The sequence below is a fragment of the Thermobia domestica genome, chromosome 10 (genome assembly GCF_964235325.1).
Source record: "Thermobia domestica chromosome 10, izTheDome1.hap1.1, whole genome shotgun sequence".
NCBI lineage: Eukaryota > Metazoa > Arthropoda > Insecta > Zygentoma > Lepismatidae > Thermobia > Thermobia domestica.
In genome coordinates this window covers 75,293,785-75,315,460 of record NC_137463.1, presented here as the reverse complement: position 1 = coordinate 75,315,460, position 21,676 = coordinate 75,293,785, and the positions used below count along the sequence as shown (strand labels likewise).

Here is a 21,676-nt window from a genome sequence, read left to right as displayed (position 1 = left end):
TATTAAGGATTATATAGGGGGAGTAGCCAAAAATCGTACCACTTTGTACATAAATGGTTTTAATTCAAAACTTTCGAAGAAATTTAAAATGATTTTTTGATCGTATTGATCTTTATAGTTTTCCAATTCTTTCACAGTGATTTCAAAACGATATCATTATCATGATAAAAATGATATTTTAGAAGCCTGCGATTGGTGCGATTTACGCAACAGGTTCCTCAAATCGCACTATGTGAAGCCAAAAGCGCACCGCCATTTGAATATATGCAAATTTTACAGTAATGCATATGGATAAAACAAATTATCATTTCCATGAGATATAGCAATTATTTTATTTATGTTATATTAAGATGGGGTATAATACATCTTTACAGAGAAAAAATACTGCAAAGTAAATAGCGAGCACAGAAATAACACCTTAGAAATAAGCTAAGTAGAAATGCAGCCTACAAGTAAAACAAATTAATATTTCTATGATATATCACATTCTTTTATCTCAGTGTTATTAATACGAGAATAAACATATCATTAAAGAAAAAAATATCCATACTGTTGATCCAATGAGCAATATTGTTCATAATCCTATGAAATGTAAAGTATCTATATTTATGTACAACAGACAGCTACACCTTATGTGCACAAAAATCACATTGGAATGCACGTTCATCTCCTGAAACACCCTCACAAGACTCATGTATCCAGACTTTACACAAAAAACTTTATACCATATCTTTGACTAAATTTTGTTGACAAAGGACGCAAAACCAATCTTGTTCATTTATTTCAAAAGCCACATTTGAAACACTGCGAATATGTAGCTCGGAGAATCGTGATTTGGATGTATCTACTTTTCGAATACACTTTTTGGTGTTAAGGTTTCCTGAAGCACATGCAGACCTAGCTGACGGTTCAGAAAGATTAGGTCTCTCCACACGTTTGGATACTCTTGATTGCCTTTGCCGTTATTCTTCAAGGTGCTTTTTGCAAGGACTTGATGAGAGTACTTATGTTCTTTGTGGTTGCATGTTGGTAGTTCTATTTCCTCCTGCTATTGGACTGGGCAGCGTCACTTTATTTTCCATATATTTTTCAAAGCATGATTCATAGACTCCGGAGACCATTTTTCATATTGTCATGTGCCCACCTTGTGTGAATTGTAACGAGATAGAAACCAGGAAAAACAATTAATCACGGGAGCCAAAATAGCACTGGTGCGATTTCGGACACCGGTAGTAGTGCGATTTGGGAAACACCATTAAAAAAAAAAAAAAAAAAAAAAAAAATATATATATATATATATATATATATATATATATATATATATATATATATATATATTCTTTACATACCTGACAAATTAAAACAAGAATAACTTATTACTACTTATTGAAACATAAGCTAATTCTCTTACTTTAATCCCTATTCTACTGTGAAATACACCGAAAATTAGTAAGGAATATTCCAATTATATTGTACTGTAACTGCACACACACACACACACATAACTTACTGAATGTCGTCACTTTACTCTGCAATTATGGAAATATGCTTAAGTACTTAATTTAACTACCAGATGGCTTGTTCGTACTACGGTTCTTTTCAAACTAGGGGTGGTGCGATTTAGACCGGTGCGTTATCGGGAACTCTTCCATATATATATATATACAGACGCGGATCCACGATATGATCAAGTGAGGGACTAAACCATAGTTTGCCGCTTTATCCCATGTAAAGTAGGATTGAAGCCCAGTGTATACCTGGGCGTCAAGGAGGCTATAAGAATTAAAATTTCTATGAAAGTATAAATTAAAAAAGCACACAAAAAACGGAAAACTCGTAGCGTCAGTTTGTTGGTAGTTGGCTGAACAGAAGTTATGAACCACTGAGTCGGTCGAAGAATAACACCACTGGAAGATTTCATTGCTGCCAACATCAAGAATTTTAGCGATAGAGCAACATCGATATCTCGTAAGTCTTACAAGGAAAGAGAGGGAGATTATATATCGAACTGGAAGATGGTTCATATACCAATCGAAAGCACTAATGACACCTATTACGAAACTGTAATAAAAATTTTCCGAATGCATATACAGTACTAGTTATATGAATATACAGGGTGTCCAGAAAGTCCGTTGCCACCCCTAGAAACCGCAAACGGTGAGACAAATGCTAAAGCAGGGAAACACGTTTGTCATCATTTCAAAAGCACAACGCATCAAAGTAAAAAGTGTTCTCCCAGGGTCCCAGGCGGGGTCCAACTCAAAAATTACAAATGGTAAGGGGATCAAGTAGCATATCGTTGGAAAGCTGTTGGGAAATGAAAGAAGACGAAACAAGTCTTGACTCTAAAATTACCTTGTGCAAAATGGCGGCCGGTCAAAATGTCAGCAAAAACGTCATTGTGAAGTCTATGGCCACTCCAAAAAGCCTGAAACGGCGAGACAGATTTCAAAACAGCAAACCACGTTTGTCATTATTTCAAAAGTACAATGATTTAAAGTAAAAATATTTGTTCCAGGGTCCTCCCTAGGGTCCCACACGGGGTCATTCTCAAAATTTTCAAATGGTAAGGGGAATCAAGTAGCATATCGTTGGAAATCTGTTGGGGAACAGAACAAGTCTCGACTCTCTAAAATTATCCTGTGCAAAATGGCGGCCATTCAAAATGCACATCCTCATTTCGGTTCTCCGAGTGCATTCGCTTTCCATTTTGCAATCGGCACTTGTCACTGTGAGACTCTTGCACGTATTCGCTGTTCCTGGTGCAAGAAAATTTTTGTTTGAATCATTTTATACTTGATAATCCAGACAACGAGCATAAGTAGCACTATAGTACATTATATATTAACTAGTCAGTTCCATACTTAAATAAGTCAAAGTCATTTCTTTTTTCTTTATTTCTTAATTTGTTTTATTTTATTACTTTTTTAAATTTATTTAGACATTACTGGGCCCAAAGAGCAGAATCTCACATTAGGGGCATTTCCTTTCTTTCAGTTGAGTACAATAATTAAAGTGAAAACAAACTAAAACCTGACTACAGACAGAAGAACTAAAAAGCAAGATGTTTGCACAGTGTTATCGTAGTGCGTCCAGACTTCTTCCATCTGCTTTCATATAATAACAGCTTTCAAACGATATGCTACATGAACCCCCTTGCCATTTGAAAATTTTTAGGAGGACCCCGTATGTGACCCTGCCGAGGACCTTGGACAAATATTTTTACTTTCAATCATTGTACTGTTGAAAAGATGACACACGTGTTCTCCTGTTTTAACATATGTCTCACCGTTTCATTTCTTTTTTTTTTTTTCGGTGGTCATAGACTTTACAATGACGTTTTTGCAGAAATTTTGACCGGCAGCCTTTTTGCACAGGGTAATTTTAGAGAGACGAGACTTGTTTCGTCTTCTTTCATTTCCCAATAGCTTTTCAATTCCTTGTTATGTCCGATATGTTACTTGATCCCCTTACCATTTGCAATTTTTAAGTTGGACCCCAACAGGGACCCTGCGGGTGGCGCCGGTACAACATATTTTGCTTTGATACGTAGTACTTTTAAAATGATCAAACACGTGTTTTCCTGTTTTGACATCTGTCTCACCGTTTGCGATTTTTAGGAGTGGCAACGGATTTTCTGGACAACCTGTATATTTATATAACTCGCACAGTATATGCATTCGGAAAATTTTTACTACAGTTTCGTAATAGGCGTCATTCGTGCTTCTGATTGGTGTATAAACCATCTTCCACTTCGATATATAATCTCCCTCTCTTCCCTTGTTAGATGCATTGCGGGATGAAATTAACAAATGTCACTAAGAATTCTGTTGCATATTTTGTAAGTGTTTTGATTTCTGGCTTTCTGGACTAATCCTGTTAAAATTTGAATAATTCATTATTTGAATATTTGAATTATGGATTCTTCGAATAACGAAAATGATTAGAATACGGTAGACGAATATCTATTCCGGTATTCAAAAAAAAAAAAAATCCAAATAACGTTCACTCGGCTAATTAAACTTACTCGAATAATTTTAACAACACTATTCTAGACCACCGGAGCTCGTTATCTCTTAATTTACCTAACACTTCAACTGTCTCATAATGCTGGGTCAACACCTAAAATTCTATTCTCTACTGAGAATCAAGTCCGAAGCCATGCGCTTTAACCATCGTCAACTTGGCATGTTATATTTCGAAATGCGTACACTATTTCCATTTCATTTTTATACATACTTGGAAAAAGTACTAAAATACAAATAAATGCAGCATAATAACTTTTTATTATGAACCTTCAACACGTTCAGAGAGTCGCAAAGGCTCGTAAAACAGTTATGAAACTCGAAAAACAATAATCTCACTATCAGATATTTTCATTGTACAAACAAACGCACGCTCTTCGAAACTTCTCAACACAAAAATAACTTATTCATTGTTTTGAAAAACTTTAAAGATCACTCAGAATTGTCTGACCGATCATACAATGTAAAGCTATAAGTATTCTATACATGGGTGTCATCATTTATGACCTAGTAACTCACTCTACAGCTTAACAGATGAATAGAATAAAGTGCTCAGAAACAAAATCGCGATGATGGATCCCATTCTACGACAAATAAATCCAAACAATCATATTTCTAATTACCCAAACTCTCTGAGATTTTGCATCATATTATCTTCCTATGCAGAAGGAAAATTTGAGTACGGTATAAAGAAAATAATGTAGCACAACCAGGGCCTAGACCTAAATGGAACTCACCACGTTATAGCTTATCCTGATTATGTAATTCTAATAGGGCATAGGGCATAATACGAGGATAATAGAAATGTGGAGGTTTTAATAAACGTCTGCATAAACATGTGTTTAGAAGTAGATTCTGAGAAATATAAATGCATGGACGTTCACCTTGACCGTAATATTGCAATTATGGATACGTTAGAATATCAAATAATACTTTCGAATTATAGTAAGTGTTAGTTTTAAATATCTCGAGTTAACAGTAATAGATCAAAATCATATTCACGAAGAAATTAATATCGGACAAACCAGGGGGTTCGGGTTATTATTCGGTCCACACTCTTCTATCTTCGCGAATTCTGTCGAAGAATGGTAAGCTTAAAGTACAGGATGTTTCAAAACAACACCGACAGCGTTTGGGAGGTGATTCCTGACATCAAGATAAGACAAAAAGTATAGACCAACTTGGGTGCACAAATGCTTCCTTTCGGAGTTATAGGCTGCCGAAAACATGAAACTATGAACTTTGAAGGCCCATAGCTCCAAAACTATGGGACCTACCAAGGTTGAGTCAAGACTTCACTTAGATAGGTACTGGTATTTGCCCTATCCAAATATCCAAGTTTTAGAATCCTGAGGTACTCACGTAACAATTTTTATAGAGGGAGCTGGTGAGTACTTCAGATTATATGCTTGTTGCGCTCCCTCTATAAAAATTGTTACGTGAGTACCTCAGGATTCTAAAACTTGGATATTTGGATAGGGCAAATACCAGTTTCTAAGTGAAGTCTTGACCCGACTTTGGTAGGTCCCATAGTTTTGGAGCTATGGGCCTTCAAAGTTCATAGTTTCATGTTTTCGGCAGCCTATAACTCCGAAAGGAAGCATTTGCGCACCCAGGTTGGTATATACTTTTTGTTTTATCTTGATTTCAGAAATTATCTCCCAAACGTTGTCAGTGTTGTTTTTGAAACGCCCTGTATATAAAAGGATCATTATGTCTGTTGTGCTGAATGGTTGCGAAAAAGGGTCGTTTACTTTGAGAGAAGGCAGACCTGAAGTATCTGAGAATAAAATAATGAGGCGAATATTCGGACCCAACAGGAACGGGAATGGCGGAAACTTCGTAAGGAACTGTATAATTTATACAGTTTACCTAACATCGTTAAGGTCGTTAAGTCTAAGAGGCTCAGGTGGACAGAACATGTAGCCAGAATTAAAAAGTAGGAACCCTTTCAAAGTTTTAACTGGAAACCCAATCGGAAAAAGACCATTAGAAAGACCTAGGGGCAAGTGGGAGCGGGAGAAATAGGAATGCAAAATAGAAACTCGGTGCAGTTGGCTGAGGACACAAGTTAATGGAGAGCTTTTGTGAATGCAGCATTGAACCTCCGGGTTTCATAGGTAATAGAGTCAATCAGTTATTTACCCACCTTCTTTTCGCCCACCCACAAGCCTTTCCACAAACTTTCAACATTCGACACAATATGCATTCCTAACGTACAAGTCTCAATATATACAATATCTGCGATGCGCACATATTATGGAATTCGACATTATGTAACATCTCCATTTTCTCGTCTATTGATCTTTTTCGCGCGTAGTATTTTCCTTAAGTCTCTGGTTTGAACACCTCCAGCCTGTATTCATCCCTCGAGTCAACACCCATAATCTGCATCCATAATGCATACATTATATGTACTTTTACAGATTAGCAACGTTCGTCAAGTTCATTAATTTTATGTCAAAGAGTTAAAAGCACAAAATCTTCTAATTTCTTGAAAGGATTGTCTTTGTCGTTAAGTAAGCACTGAGATAACCTCTTAATCTACACAAGCTACTTCCTTATTTTTTCGTGACTATGGTCGATGTCTAGAGAAGGAACACCCATTAAAAAAAAAAAAGAAAAAAAGAAAGAAGAAAAAAGAAAAAAGAAAAAAAACAATATTAAGTAAATTGTGTGAGAGACCTTTGCTGGTCAAGCAATACTGCAGTTGTTATTCAACGATTCTACAAACAAGGACGCGAGAAGAGCGAGTAACTGTTGCAATCTAAGTACATAATTAAATGGATGTTGTTTTGTTAATATAAAGTAAAGACGGATCTTAAAACACTGTTTACATTATATTTGTTCTATGTTGATTTTAAACAGCCTTAAAGCTATATGTCTCCTTCGAATAATGGAAACGACGTTTAGAATATTACTGACACTCAATCTAATTTAAAATGAAGAATAGTTACAATTTGGAGATTCAACAGTACTTTTCAAAGCAGCTCATACAATACAGATTTGTGCAAAGACATTGAAAAGTACTTTTTCTACTTTAATCTAATCGATATGCGGAACATTTTGACACAATTTCAGCTAGAGAAGTAAAAAAGTCAGGCCTTCGTTTCGCACACCCGTCACAAATAACAAGAATACATGTAGGGCATTTACTCTGAAGTATATACGAAAGTTCAGTATATACAGTACATATATATACACTCATACAGGTGACGTAAAAATGCGCCCATTGTTGTGTAATTTATTTCTGTTAATAACTGTTCTATGAATCCAAAGATTTGAGTGTTCTAAACAACTAAGAAAAAAATACTATTTATGTGACAACATTCAAATATTGACAAAGCAAATTGTATTAAGGCAAGGGTGCATACTCCTTACAACAGATACTATCCTATCCTTACTATTGAACTGTACAGAGGTTGTTCAGTCTACATTTGGCCAATTTCGACTTACCTAAAAATTTAGAATCCATGGCGCCAGGTACGTAAGTGCTTGATGTGTTTCCCTTGGTTCCTAACAATAGCCCGACAACGTAATTTTCACTCTAATAGGCTTCTCTGAAGAGCTGGGAGGGGATCTTATCCCATTCCTTTTGCACAGCTTTCCAAAGTCCTTCTACAGTTGTCACACGCCGTTTTCCCAAAACCCACTTCAGCAATCCAAATCCACAATAGTCCATAGGACTTGCATCTGGAGATTTAACAGGTACCTCAGTGAATGGTATCACCTGTATACCACTTGCCTCCTCCATCTCCATGTAGAATGCGAGGGACGATCGTGAGGTATGTGATGAGGTCTTGTCCACGTGAATGCGCACCAGATTGGCGTCATTTCCGTACATTGTTGGAATCTCATGCTCGTAGATCGGCCGCATGATCTGCTCCTGAAAATACTGAGAATTTATTTTGCAGTTCTTCGCCACCCTACGAATCTTCAGTTTACCTCGGTAACAGTAGCCAGTAACGACCATGAACCCTTTTGAAAAGGATTCTTTACAGACACGGACCCACATTCTGAAGTTCTTGGCGCCTTTCTCTCGGTACATGATTGCTCTCGGTTTGACGCAGTCGGAAAGGTAAATCCATGCTTCATCGAGCGTTACGACGTACATCCACCTTTGTTTTGCAAGATGCCGTTCGTACAGCTTCCGGGCGTTACACTTTCGTTCCTTTTGGTGGGCATCCGTGAGAAGATGGCCGCGAGCTTTCATAACTTTTTCCAGCTTAAGTTGATGGTCCGGTCCGGCTCACAGTCCCCAAAGACACGTCAAGACGATTAGCCATACACCTTTTTGTTGGCGGATTTTCTTGCACTGCCATTTTGCGAAGTTTCCTCTGCATCGTGGAGGTGGTCTTGGTGCATTCCCGCTTCCTAGGCAACTTCGTTGGTGATCCAAATGGAGGAGCTTCGTTGCCCTTGTACTTTTTAATAACATTTTTTATTCCACTTAAACTGATGTTGCAACCATTCTTCTTGCACTGTTTTCTAATGACAGAAACACTAAAGTGGGCGTCATAAAGAACCGCAACATAGCCTTCCCAAAACCGGCTTAGTTTGGGCGGCATTTTGGTCACAAAGCGGAAACCCACACACTTGGAAACAAATGTAACACAACACTCACAACAATGATCCTGTTTTGTGCGTTATTGACGTCCGCGCGGAAAAACAACCCCGTTCCCAGGAAGCTACTGCACAACACTGCAAGACGCCACGAGCCAGGTCGGGTGAGTCCATTCTGCCCGGGAGGAGGAAGGAACGAAATCGGCCAAACGTAGGCTGAACAACCTCTGTACTCTTTTCGTGTACGTGTGAGTGTACATTCATTTATAAATCAAATTTTCAAGTAGTTGGGGGTGGGGGTGGTGGGAAACTACGAATCCTTTTCTTGAAGCACATGATTGCAAAATCGATTTTAGATTTGATGTAAATTTTGCAGTGAAAAAGTGTTACGTTTTTCAGGGTATTAGTCCACCAGCGAACGAGTGCGGGCGGCCGATTTTGGAACTAAAATACAAACAACAGTGTTTCTAACCAGATCACTTGTAATTAATCTATCACAGTTGTTTTTGCCCTGTTCATAATAAACCACTTCACGCATATGTTCAAGTTAAGACAAACACAATTTCAAAAGTTATGGAAGTTATTTTCAGAACATTTTAAGGGACTGCAAAAAAAGGAAAAAAGTACATACACCCTCCATATTAATATGACAATAACTTGCGAATAAACTAACCTCAGTGTTGTACAAAGGAACACTGAGAACTTCGTAGCATTAGAGTGTAAGGAATTCCTAATTCATCTGTTAACGAAACCTCGAAGTTCATCTTTGTGAATCAAAGTTATACTTTGGCAACTGCGCTTTCATTGTTTAAAGCAAGTTCTATTGTGTAGTTTTGAGAAAAGGCGTTTTCGAAATTGCTACCAATTTGGACCATGTGATCGATCGATTGACAGTACCTTCAGTAACAAATTTGCATTGAGATCATTTTCGGATGTGCTGCAAAAGACTGGTGAGAGAGAAACTGATAATCTAACCGCCTCCGAAGGAGATTTGGATCCGCCCCTAATTAAGAAGGTAGATAAAGATAACTTTCTCTGATATCTAACCTGTCATTATTTAGCATGGTTTGGTAATTTAAAAATCCAGTATTTCTACCATATTTTGAAAAAAAAATATTTAAAAGAAATAAACCCAATGTTACATTGAGGCGGTAGGGGAGCGATTAAAATTTAAAGTGGGGAGCCTGACAATTGATTTCTTACAAGTATAGCTCGTGAAATTCAGAAAAAATGAATTTCATATTAAAAAAGAAATACAAAATACATTTTCAGGGTAACTCTTACATTCATTATGTTATTATAAAGTTAATGGTACTTTTGAAATTGATTAGAGTGAATAGATATGTATTTAAGTAACAAAACCACTTGCGTAAGTTTTTCAAAATATCAAGTTAGAAGAACGAAGTTTGTCTTCCACTGCTATCTCATTGCTCAAAGATACCGGCGATGAAACAACTGGCCGGAAATCTACGTAGCACATTTTAGTACTTACACTTGAAATAAAATACAGCTGTTTAAAGACGATTGATTACCTTTGTCTTTGAATTTCATATGTGCACACAGGATTTGTTAAACAAGACCGTACATCTGATATGTTTGAACTATATGCAACTTATGCTCACGGGCTAAGCTCAGTCTTCTGAAGTCAAACGACAAATGGTTACGTATTACAGACACAAAGACAACACTAGGCTCCCAAGTTTCAAAATTATATTGTGTATGAAAACAGATAATAGAGTTAATTCTTTGTCACAAGAGACCTAGGGTCTGAAAGAAATTCAGAGGGAGTTCAAAGGGAATTTCTATACTCATAAATAAAAGTTGTGAATCTATTGTGTATTGAACCAATGATATTTATGCTTACATTACCCATACGCTGATGTTTTATCGATACTTTTATTCCACATTTACCAAAAGGCTGGATTACGATTATAATCCTAAAAGAAAGATAAGTAACTTAGGGTAAACTATCCAATAGTCGACCGAATTTGATTACGAAAAACGTAAGTCGGTATTTTGTGTTCTTTCTTTAATTGAATATGTCCAAAAAATGTGTATAGTACTCTGTGCACTCTCTAGAATCATGGGATTATTTTAGTTTTCAAAAATGTTATTACAATAATTTCTTACACTTTTTTATTATAAATGTGAGAAATTTTGCTGTAGTCGACCACCCAAAATCTAAGTTCGACCACTACGTATACCAGTAGTCGACCAGGATTTCCAAGTTATAAAATTGTCCTTCTAATCTCAGAAATTGATATAAAAACACATTTATAATTCACAATATTTGAAATAAAAATTGTGGCTACCATTGGATCTAAACCACAACAATTTTGTTTTAAATAAATACAGGCCTATTCGACAAACTTGTGCAAATTATATCTGAATGTGCGAAGATAGGCTATTTTTAAAGTTGAGCAAGAAACTAACGTAACATATTATAAATATAGTTTATAACAGCAACTAATGACTTCTCTATAGAATAGTTATAGCCTAAATAATAATAGAAATAGATATAAATAGTCATTTCGAAGGACAACATTGACTCAGAAGAAAATCCTCATCGCTGCTGTCGCTATCTTCGCATTGATAGAAACAGCTTGAGCATTGCAAATCTTCATACTCTTCTGGAGTATGTGCTTCCAAATCAGAGAAGAACGCTCTGTGAATTTTGGGAATGCATGGAAGATGGGTTTTGCACAAACAGTCTGCACAAGTTACATATTCGGGCTGTAATTTATTGCTTTCGTCGATATTTCCTTTGCATTGACTGCAAATTTTATGTTTAATTGTAGCACGTTCCACTGATTCAGGAATACAATAATAATGCTCAGGGATATCAAAAGCACTGTTTTCGCATGGGTTCGATGTTTCTTGCTCATGATTGACATTATCAGGAATGCTTTTCCGGTTCTCAAAACTTGATATCCCTTTGTGTACTTTCTTTCTATTGCCAGCACGCTTGTTGTTTTCTTTCGCTGAAAACTTCTCAAGGCAAGCCCCTTTTCGATTTTCTTTTTCTTCTAACTTCCTTCGTTTCATTTCTTCCTTTCCCTCATAATAATTTTTCCATTCTACTGAAGATATGGCAAATGGAATTTTGTTCGAAGATCTCGATCTAGTTCCCCGGCAACGTGTATTCTCAGTCTACCTTTGTTGGCCACCACAGATGCTGCTCAAAATTTTCCAATGAAGCTTGATTACTTCCACATTCGGGAGGAACATCTTGCCCGCTGCTGAGAGGAGAATCATTAAATGTCAATGGACTAGTGCTTGTATGCCTAACATCAACTGTTAAAGCCTCAGGAGTTGAGAGTAAGGAACCTTGTTCATTCGAAGTTTCACTGTTGTGTTTAGTTTGATTCTTTGCTTTCTGTTGTACTTTCAGCCAGAACTGAAATAATATTGTTTCTTCATCACGTACACTTGATTCGCCCTGCGATTCTCTCACCATCTCAAATTTGTCCAATGTTTCCAATCCTAGTTCATACTTCATCAGTTCAACAGTATTTCTATATGCCGCAACTGTTGGCTCACAAGCTGATGGGGTTTCACTCGTAGATTGTGGTGGGATTTCACACACACTTACCGCGTGACTGGATTGTGAGGCGTTTGGTGGGACAATGCATTTTGTGTAATGAGCGGCATTTGGGTCAAGGTGAAAGAATCCACACTTTCGAAAGGCATTCCTTATGATTTCAAGGTTGGCACGATTTTATATAACTTTAGCTAGAAGTGGACAAAAATCTAACTTGATGAGGACCTTATACGAATTTTCGGTTTGCCATTCGTAGATAGCTTTCCGCCAAGCACCCTTTAAACTTCTAAATACACCTATATCTGCCGGTTGTAATATGTGGGTCGCGTTGGGGTACAAGGCGTACAGAATAATGCCATTTTCAGAGCACAAGTTACTAGTGTTCAAGTTTAAATGAGTTCTATGTCCGCCAACGAGGAAAAGCACGGAAAACTTTGTATTTCTTCTTTTCAACCAAGGGAGCAAAACGTTAGCAATGTATTCATAGAATATTTCAGATTTCATCCATCTACTATCAGATAATCCTAATCCCCATTCTTTTGGTACAGTAGAAAATCACTGTACCAAATCTTTGGGTGGCTTCACATAGGGGAACACTACCATAGTTGGCAAAATGCTTCCTACAGCATTGAATCCAGGTAGAACTGTAATTGTATCCTTTTCTGTTCCAGGAGCCTCTTCATATAAGTTTTTCCAACCTTTGGGTCCCAAAATTACCCCAGTTTGAGGACACAGTTGAAAGTCTGTCTCATCAGCATTTAGAATTCTTTCTGAATCTTCCAGCAAATCATGACAATTAACGCTAGTTAGGTACTCCTTCAGTTCCTGAAACCAAGATCTGACTGCAGTCTCTGTAACACACGCATGTGCTTTAGATACTGTTTCCGCTGTCCTTTCAGTCACTTCTGGGTGCCTTCTCAAAAACGAATGATACCAGGCAGGACCAGGTCTTCCATTCCTCAACGGAGAGACTGGATATGACTTCAGCTTCTTGGCAAAAAATAAACAAATTAATGAATTAATTGAACAAGTAGCTTCATAGTGTGAATGAATCTCATTCTCCCTCGTAGCAAGTCAAATAATGGATCAATATTCTGCAAGGAGAGAACACTCAACATTCTTCAGCACCTAAATCAAAGGCATGAGATTCAAGTCTGAATAGAATATTCAAAACTACAATATCAAATATTGGCACGCAATAGGTATTTACAGACATCCAATACTAATCTCTCTCTCTCTGTTCCTAATTCAATTTTCTTCATGTGCTTTATCACAAATATTACTCTTCTCTAAAGTCGACCACTTTGTTTCCAGTACTCGACCTCCCCGGTCGCCTACTGCTTCCGTTGCTTTAAATTTATTCTTTTGTGATCTAAAGAGCATATTAACTTCAAAAATTTCAAGCCATATACTTTGTTAATTAATTTCTTACGAATTTTCAAAATGGTATTAGTCGACCACCCTGGTCGACTATAGAAATTGACCGTTTGAAAGAATGCAGTAGTCGACCTCCCCCATTCTTTGTCCCAAAAGAAACAAATTTTATTATATTCAAGTATTAAACTAAAGAACTAACCCAACACAAGCTTTTTGAATATTAAAACCTGAATTAGTAACGGCCATGATTGCAAAAACACATTTTTCCTACCTGTTGGCAGTATTCCAAAAAAATATGATCCTTCTGTGTTTCTTCCGTCTCCTGCTATAGTCCTAAACACTTTGGCACGGTTCAGGCTAACCGTGTCAAACAAAACAATACAAGTTTGCAGTGATACCAGACAATGTTTAAAGTTTTCAATAAGACATTCCTTGGAATTCACAATGGAATAGATTTAATCTTAACAATGTATTTTTTCCAAGTGGTCGACTACTAACCTAGGTCGACTATAGCCGGTTCCACCCTACATTGTAATCAGGTTTTACAAGGCAATCCCGAAAGACAAGCTATCCAATCCCGTAGCCCTTTAAAAAATTAAGGAAAATTTCTTCTTCACTTCCCTTTCTCCCAAAGGGTTCACATTAATCGAAACAATGAAATGAAATTTCTTTAGTTTAACGTCCCATGATTATGCTCTTTATGCTAGAGGAGACAGATGATTAATGAAAGTGAAACATTGTAAAATTAATTGTTGGGCTCTCACAGAACCATGTACAACAAAGACACATGCGCTAGCCAATAGACCAACGGATAGAACTTCCACAGTTCTCGAGTGGAAACGTATCGGAATTCTTTCTTGGCTACAACTCAAGAAAATAATTTAGTTATCAATCGATAGACCTACATTAAAACAAATACAAGCATCGCGAGCCTTAACTTGATTTAAACTTACAGTTACAAGATATTGCGCAAGTATCTAAGCTACCAACCCATAATTAATATTTTAGTCATTACATCTTATTACTGAGTTTTACAGGTTTCTACTGTTTTATAATGAAATCAAATAAAACGTAATCAATTTTTTTTTATATAATCTGCTTAATACACGGTAGAAACTCACTTGTATGCTATCTTGTTCTTAAATTGTTAATTTCCATGCATATGCCATTATCCACAATACATCTGCATTACTGCAGGAATAACCATTACTGCATTCAATAATAACTATATAATTTATGGAGTTCTTTATTAAGCGAAACAGATTAGGCTACTTATAACATGTAAACTGCAACTTTTGAAAATCGTTGGATACACTGCAGAGTGACGCTCTCCGTTCCCCTGTCCCACCGCGCTTACCTAGAAACTGATGTAAACACTACACTAGCGCCCTCCACGAAAAACCGCACTAATATCCTGGTCAGGTAATACTTCCGTTCAGTTCCTACTATGATATTCTACCATCTAAAGCAAGGTGAGATGTATACGTCAAAATAAATTATTCTTATCACACCTTCTATAAATTTATCATGTATTCTCTCAATGGGGTACACGAAAGGGATTCCGAGGTTTTACCTCCCCCATTTCAATAAGATCTTACAAAAAAAAAAAAAAAAAAAAAAAAAAAAAACTTTACTATATTAAGATACGTATACAAAAATCCAGAAACGATATGAACTGAAAGTTTGAACTTCCATTAATCAAATTCTGCGTAGTATACCCTACACATAATTGTAGAATGATGATATTTCGGTTTCTTTTTATTTTACTGAACATACCAGAGACATTCAGCTATTATTATTCCTGCCAGGAGTTATTCGACAAAACTTATACTAATATTTTTGATAATGTTACTCTTTCAGGAAGAAAGTGAGATTCGATTGTGAAAGTCTAGAAAACTGAAGTTCGAGCAGTAATAACATATATCCAGATTAAAATCCTAACACTGAAGATGATCCACTACGATTTGTTGGATGATAATAAGAGATCTTATTAAGTTGCATGGAACTCCCAAGATTTCCCATAACAAAACTGATTACGTAATTTAAATTGTAGCAGCAAAAGTTCAACACGCACCTGGTGTGAGTCCTCTAATTTCAGTGTGCATGCAGGGAAATATTCACGCTGATCATCACTTGGTTATAGGTGGCGGACGATTAAATGTGCGCGAATTAAGCTTAATTACGGAAATGGCTACAGACCCAACAAAAACAACAATTTCACATGTGTACTTAATTTCAGAAAGGCGTCTGTCAAATGAAAAAAAAAAGTGTATACTACTGATCAAAAGGGTTTGTATATTACAGACCAATTAGACCCTATTAGGCAATCTCTTGTCAGACATGTTACTAACAACGAAATCAGGACACAATTATGACCCTGAAGCTAAACTACAAAAAATTCAGTGGAATCGTGATAAGTCTTTCCCTGGTTTCCTTTAAAGCACAAGCATCCGTGATGAGCATACTGTCCATTGTTTTTCACCAAGAAGTTCTTTTAATACATCCACCAAGGTACAGGCAGGGGCACTGAACACTATAACGCACAGCCAATATAAAAATTACAGGACATTATTAAAAAGGAGAGAAAGAAACGTTAATTACGAAAATCCTCCTGCGTCAGGACAACGCACCAACTCACACAAACTATAGCATATTGATTGAGATCCTGACTTTCATCCCTTTCCAGAACGGATACTACATGCGGTAGGTCATCACAACACAGCTTCAACTGAAGCTGCGGCTTCTTAAGTATTCCCTACACCCCAGATCTCGATCCCAGTGACTCTTTTATTCCCTAATTTAAAGATGTATTTACGAGGGGCAATACGTAAATATGACTATTACTATACACGTTATCGTACAATGGTTAGTTTAAGAAAAGTGTGTTTCTGTGATGACTGGCTATACGAAAAATAAAAATAAAGGCTCTTATGATAAGGATAATTGCTACACATCTCTTTAATTCAGTAATAGCAACAGTTTCACTAGCTCCATCTTTTGTAGTCTTGTATTGCGGCGATACTAACATTTACGTGGCAACACAATAACATTTGAAATTTTGCTCCGCGTAACTTGCTTTAATATTATTATCATTATCATAACATACTCAGCATTGTTAAGTACTAGTTGATAACTTTAAAATTAGTAATGCCACGGTGTAGCTATACTATAACACGTCACTTCAACACTTTTTAATTACTGAACCAACATCAATCCTGCCGTGCTTTCGTTATTATTATTATTCTATGTTATCGAACAGAATGTAAGTAATGCATCTCGTTAAACATGGGTTTGTACTGAAATATTCCTCATTCCTGTTTCGTTACAAAAAAAAAAAAAAAAAAGTCAAAACGTTCAATCAGCTAGTATATGATTTCTTTCTCTTTTTGCTTAACCATGTTGCTATATTTTTATATTAGAATGCTGCATGCATTGCTACTCATCTGGATTGATTTTAAAAGTACAATTTCAATTGTTGGTGAAATCTCGATTTTAAAAAAAGAAAAAAGTTTAGTAGAATTTCTTTCTTCTGTATCTTAAATTATTAATTTAGTTCAGCAACCAAGCGTGGAAATCATATACCAATGGCAGTTCTGAGTTCGCATCAGTAATTATAATACACTTTTAAATACCTCAATTAAACACGTGCAAGGTTTCTAAATTTTCTCTGTATGGGATCCCCTTGCTACATCAATTTATATAAGAACCTACTCCAGAAGAATATTTCTCTCTTACACTACTATAAAATGCAATGAAAACTATAGTGGGAAAATATGAATTATACAGTAAATATCGTCACAGTATGGCAGAGAACCCTGAACAAAGAATAAACTAATTCTGGTATCGAGAACACGTTTAATCTGAATAACATAATGAAACTATGAAGCACACCTGTACAGGTAATTGCAATTCGAGGTGTACAAAGTTATGTATAATTTTTTATTGTTAAAGCATTGAACTAATACAGGGCACGAAATTTCAATTTGAATCCGGTAGCCACATTACAGTGTTTGATCGCCATTTTTCGAAGGAAAACAAAGTAAAGGCCAAACGCCTATCGCCAAACTAAAATGTTAGGTCGTCTACGGCGACCAGATATTTCGTGTCCTGAGCTAATGTCACATTTATAATCAGTCAATTGCAGTTGTATAGGTAATGTTTCTATAAGATCAAATATACCTATGATTTTTTTTTTTAAGCGTGCCGTAAGATTTTAAAATACACAGTTGGTATGCCAAAAACATAAAAGAATTAAAAAACAATGTTCGCAAAATATATTTTTCTTCTTCTTCTAACAATATATTTTCCTGAAATATACGAAACTTTTCTAGGGAATAAAATCAAGACAATAAACGGAATAGCAATATAATACAACACGAAATAGCAATATTATCATCTGAAAAAAGGGGGAAAGTTTAATTTGCTGTTCAGTAACAATTACTTGAAGTACACTACTTTCTCGTTATATCTTACAACGTTCAAGACTTAGGACCTTCTCCGCAACTGAAATAGATCAATCACCAAGAGAACAGAAAACCTACCAAAGGCCGGATATGTTTACGGAAGTTAATTTTCCACGTATAGTGAGTGAATGTATCTTGATCACATTCTTCGTTAGAGTTAAAAGTAGCGTACCAAAAGACGAAACGCGTGTGTACTTGGGGTTTATTTCTGGAACATACCCGACGTTTCCAATGACAGTCAGAGTTTTTACATCCTCCGGCATAACACAAGAGGGAAAAATACAAAACAAAGAGTCTCAAGATCTTGATCACATCACACAAGAGGACAACAGCATCTCGCTATGCGTTACAGATTCCCACGACTATCTCCTACTCCATATTCTGTTATTTTCTTTTTGTACTTAACAAGGTATATCATATTTCTCGCCTCCAGTACATAATACGCTTCCGTTGCACAATAAAGATGCGACTATGACAGTACATAACTCTATTACAAGTGAAGTATGATCATTAGGGTTAGGATTTTAAAGTGCAGCTTTTATAGGGAAAAAATCGGGAAAAGGTGTTAAAATGAGGCGATAAAAAAACTATCTCCCTCAACTATTTTGACACATATTGACTAGACTACACACCTGTATTAGGAAGGCAGTAATAAAATTGTTGCATTTAACAATATTAAGGGAGATCAAAGTTATTAATGCTATCGAGGCTAATAATAGGACATTATTATTGTATACCATATTTTCGCTTAAAAATAGTTACACTGACATGATCATGCACAGTGTGTATTGGTGCCGGATTGAATCTCCGGTGAGGTTACTAAATCAAGAAGAAATCAAGTAGTTGTTCAGATTCCACTTTCAAGCACTGGATACCAATGTCCTACAACTATGTGACTGAAACAGCTATTAATAAATTAATCATAATTCATGCTAATAATCTGAACAACAAACATATTGTCCAAACTAAAGGAAAGCAAATTATAATAACCTATGTATGTTGCAAATGTTAAATGCAACAATTTTATTGTCAAATTCTCGATATTACAATTATTGAATACAGACAACCGTTCAAAAATTTAATTAGATTCAGAGTTCATTTCTTGAGAGAAGGATGATGAAATTTCATTCCACATTATGTATAAATTCACGTTTATTTCTGTAGTTCTTAACGAGCCAAACTACCTAAGAACAAAAACATGTCTTCATTCAATTACACAATTACTGATCCACACTATGAATGCCATTACGGTTTCCTTGGTAGGAGTTCTTTCTCTGGAACAAAGATCGTGAGTTCCATTCCTGGTCGCACTAAATGGCCCTAATGGTATGATTATTATCGTGAGAGTGGGAATTCTTCGGCGTACTTCCGTTCCTTTCACCTAACTATTCCACCAGTTATCATTTGCATTAATCATCCGTCTCATTTAGCATAAACTGCTTTATCATTATCCTTCTAGGCCTGTTTGTCTACGAAAAATAAATAAGCTATTGATTCGAACGATTTTGTTTATTGATCTCACCCTCGTTTAATATCAATCACATTTTATATTGAATTTATAACAACTCTCCTTTTAGACTTCCAAATTATGCTATGCGTAAATGTTGAAGTCTTACAGAACGTCTTTGTCCATTCGTCTCTCGACCGTATCAGAGCAAAAACGGTAAGATATATCGAGATGTTTGTAATCGATTCAGCGTCCCAAGGATAGGATCCATCTCCTCCGTTAACACTCTATTCAAACCAGAAATGGTTCAAATTAGTAATTTCCGGTTTCAACGTTTGTCAACAGAACGAAAACGCTAACAGATAGCGAAAAGCTTTTTTTTTTTTTTAAAGCAAACGATTCAGCGTCTTAAGGCAACGTATCATTACTATCAATCTATCCATAATACTACCGAAACTGGAAATGGTTCAAACTGAACATTTCCAGTTTCAATACAATTTCAATAGAACAAAAACTGAAAATACTATCAAGATGTTTTTTTTTTTTTTTTTTTTTTTTTTTTTTTTTTTTTAATCGATTCAGTATCCCAAGAATAGGTAAGATCTACTTAAATAACCCTGTATTAAAACCTGAAACTGTTTAAATTTACCATTTCTAGTTTCAACGTTTATCGCCATAGGACGAAAATGGTAACGGCTAGCAATAAGTGGTTTTTAGCAAATGATTTAGCGTCAAGACCAGTTTCAACGTTTGTCGACATAGAACGAAAACGGTAACAGATATCTTGAAGTGTTTTTGTAAACAGTTCAGTGTCTCAATACAACATATCATGACTAACCACAACACACTACCGAAACCGGAAGTGGTGCAAATTTACCATCAATTCTGATTTCAACACTGATTTCCGTAGAGCAAAAAAACTTATAAATGCTATTAAGATGCGGTTTTCGCAATCGATTCAGTGTCCCAAGAATAGATTCTATCTCCTCCCTTAGCCCTTTATTCAAACCTGGTTGAAATAAACGATTTTTGGTTTCAAACTTTTTTTTTTCATGGAATAAAAACAGTAAGGCACAGCGAGTAATGGCTTTTGGATATAGATTATCCGTCTAAGGAACAAATAGTATCTTTGATCTTATTAATATATTGCAAGCAGTAGTTATATATATACACTAGTTGAAGTTTGGGTATTGAATTCACATAGTTTGGAAGTCTTAGTTTCACATTGTGGAACGATACTCATTAAAATATCTAATACTTAAATTTTTATTTTATTTTATTTTATTTTATTTTTTATTTTTTTTTTTTTTTTTTACCCAAGAAATAAGAAAAAGCATACCACAGTATTGCAGAATGCGGAAACTACAAGTTTCGAAATACCAATGATTCTTCCTCCAATTGTCCTTTCCCGATTATTAACATGACTCCAGCTGTTCCACTTCTGTAGTGGTACGTCGTGTCCGGTAACACCTTAAGACCTCAATATTCAAACGAACGCACAATTCTTTAAATGTTCATGCCTTTATCTGATTGCATCAAAGAACTTAACGCTAACATTTTAAATCAAGGAAAAACACAGGAAACGAAATTCCTAGTTTACATGCCAGAACATTCAAGCCACTACAAAAACATGGAAGACATATTACCATTATCTGCCTTGCTCATCTGATTTGCCGGATAAGTGCACATCCTTCCTTACGCTCACTTCTCGGAAATTTAACAACTGGCCCAGACTTCGTTTATTGCAGTTGCCATTCTAGCTTTTCTGTGCAAGATAATGAGTTCTAATAATACTTTATATGTATATAATGCATGTCCGTAGACATTTCTGTAACTTTACCAAACTTTTCTCCATATTATCAATATAGATCAACATTGTATTTAAATAAATATTGTAAAATAAATACATAAACTATTATCAAACTAGCACAATATATAGTTAGTTCAAACAATACGAAGAAATATGGATAGAAAAACGCATGTCTACAGAAAGATCAAGTCCAGAAAGAGTTTTTTTTTTAAAAAAAAAAAAAAAAAAAAAAAAGACAATTCACAGAAGCACATGGTGCCTATGCAACGAATTTTATAAGGAAGTTCAATCAGCAGAAACGCTTTCACGCTAGCTCAGTAACACCCACGAAAGTATATCGCTATAAACTGAAAACTAAGAGTAAGACTAAACATGACATCAATGTCGGAAATCTGGTAACATCTTTTAAGTATCATTTGCACAAACTTTATACACATAAACACAATCGAT

At 35.8% G+C, this 21,676-nt stretch overlaps 1 protein-coding gene across 6 annotated transcripts in view; it reads right to left on the bottom strand.

Moving 5' to 3' along the window:
* Wdr62 (WD repeat domain 62) overlaps window positions 1–21,676 on the bottom strand; it is a 439,571-nt gene that overhangs the window by 352,377 nt on the left and 65,518 nt on the right. The gene's annotated exons all lie outside the window — the stretch shown is intronic.